This window comes from Nanorana parkeri, unplaced genomic scaffold (assembly GCF_000935625.1).
Source record: "Nanorana parkeri isolate BGI_ZX_2015 unplaced genomic scaffold, ASM93562v1 scaffold1591, whole genome shotgun sequence".
Classification (NCBI taxonomy): Eukaryota; Metazoa; Chordata; class Amphibia; order Anura; family Dicroglossidae; genus Nanorana; species Nanorana parkeri.
The window spans coordinates 321,418-323,125 of NW_017307859.1; the positions used below are offsets into that span (position 1 = coordinate 321,418).

At 44.6% G+C, this 1,708-nt stretch overlaps 1 protein-coding gene across 1 annotated transcript in view; it reads right to left on the reverse strand.

The window, feature by feature from the left end:
* The window catches only part of LOC108798945 (A disintegrin and metalloproteinase with thrombospondin motifs 2-like), a gene marked incomplete at its 3' end in the record, with an annotated part of 345,605 nt that overhangs the window by 317,606 nt on the left and 26,291 nt on the right, over window positions 1-1,708 (reverse strand). The window lies entirely within an intron of this gene.

A 1,708-nucleotide genomic window follows, 5' to 3' on the forward strand; every position in this document is an offset into this window, starting at 1 on the left:
CATTTGGGGGGAAAAACTGTTTTCCCTATGTTATGTTATGAAACTTTAATTATTACCCAATAAAATGAAATATCAAAGACAGGGTCATGTCGGTTAAATAGACGCCAAACACATCAAGCCGTAAAATTGTGTGCATTTGCGAAATTAAAAAAAAAAATGCCATACCCAAAACTGGCCATAGGTGACTCTTGAAAAGCTTTTGCCGCTCATCAGTTTAATGTTATCAGTGATTAATGGCCCTAAAATATGAAACAAGTGCAGCGCAATGGGCGCAATTGTTGTTTTCGAACTTATGCGCACCCGACGCATGTTTGCGTGTGTATGTGGGGGTGGGGGACTTCAAAAAAATTTTGTGTTGTTTTTTTCATGTGTAATTTTAATTTTTTGTGACTTTTTTTTTTTTACACTTAACTTTATTGTTATCACACAGGGGACTAAGAATCCCCCTATGTGATATCAAATTACAGTGACAGATCCTCTTTATGGAGACATTGTGTACTGATCTCCCTCCGATCTCCCTGCACAGAACCATTAAGCCGGTCCCGGGCCCACACCAGGTAAAGGCAGCACAGGGGGGCACACGGAGCAGCACCACATACAAGCTATCGGGGACTCTACAGCTGCTGGAACGCTTGTATGTAAACAGCCATCGCTGGCTGTTTCAAATTTTGACAGTTTGAGTGGCCAGGGGCACACGGACGTTTTAAAACACCCACCAGCATCTAGAAGGCTCCTGTCTGGCCGTTTTTATATATGGCCACTGGACGGGAACCGGTTATTAACAAATTCCCACAGCCAAAATCTTGTGGACAGCCTTCCCAGGAAAGACTGTTACGGCAAGAGAGGGGCCAACTCCATATTAATGCCCATGGTTTTAGAATGGGATGTCTAGCAAACTTATAAAAGGTGTAGTGCAGAGGCATAAATAGAAACCTCAGGGCCCCGATGCAAGAAACTATGAAACCCCCCTACTCCATATTTGCCAACACTTCATAAAGATTTCCAGGGACACCTGTTTTTGCTGTGTGTCAAGCAAGCCATTATAGGTGGAGAATATACTTTAATTAGGGGTGGGCCATTACTTTAAAATGGACGTGGTACTACAAGACATATCATTAACCTACTGTACAATTTCATTTTAAAATACTGCATATACAGGAAGACTAATCATAATCAGGACAGAACCCCAGTGAAGAAGCTATTGTACGTTAGTAAAAGTATTAACACATTTGTTTGTATAGATGCAACTTTTGGCCATCCAAACCCAAAATTTGAGCCGTGGTGGATCCTTTTCCAACAACGCGTTTCAACAAAAGTCGGATTTCAAAATTGAAGGAGCCAGGTGGAAAATGAGTCCCGCGCAGAGCCGGCGCTATTGTACAAACAACACAAGAAGCCGCCGGAGGAGCACAGACCCAGCAGCAGTCAAATGTCCTGAGATAGAGTTATGGAGCTCCGTCCAGTGTGATGTCAGCCCCGCCCCTCCCCCGCTTCTCTGTGTGCTGACTTTCCAGCTGCTGAGGTTGCAGTGTGTTCCTAGCTGTCAGCTCTGCAATGTCCCGTCTCCAGAGCGCTCATAGTAAGTCCTCCTGGCTGCTTTGTGTCCTGTATAGTCATCATGTGTCTTTGATCTCTCTCTGCCTCCTGTTCCCGAGCTGGGGTGTGTGTGGTCTCAGCATACACAGTACCTCAATATTCCGGAGTGGGG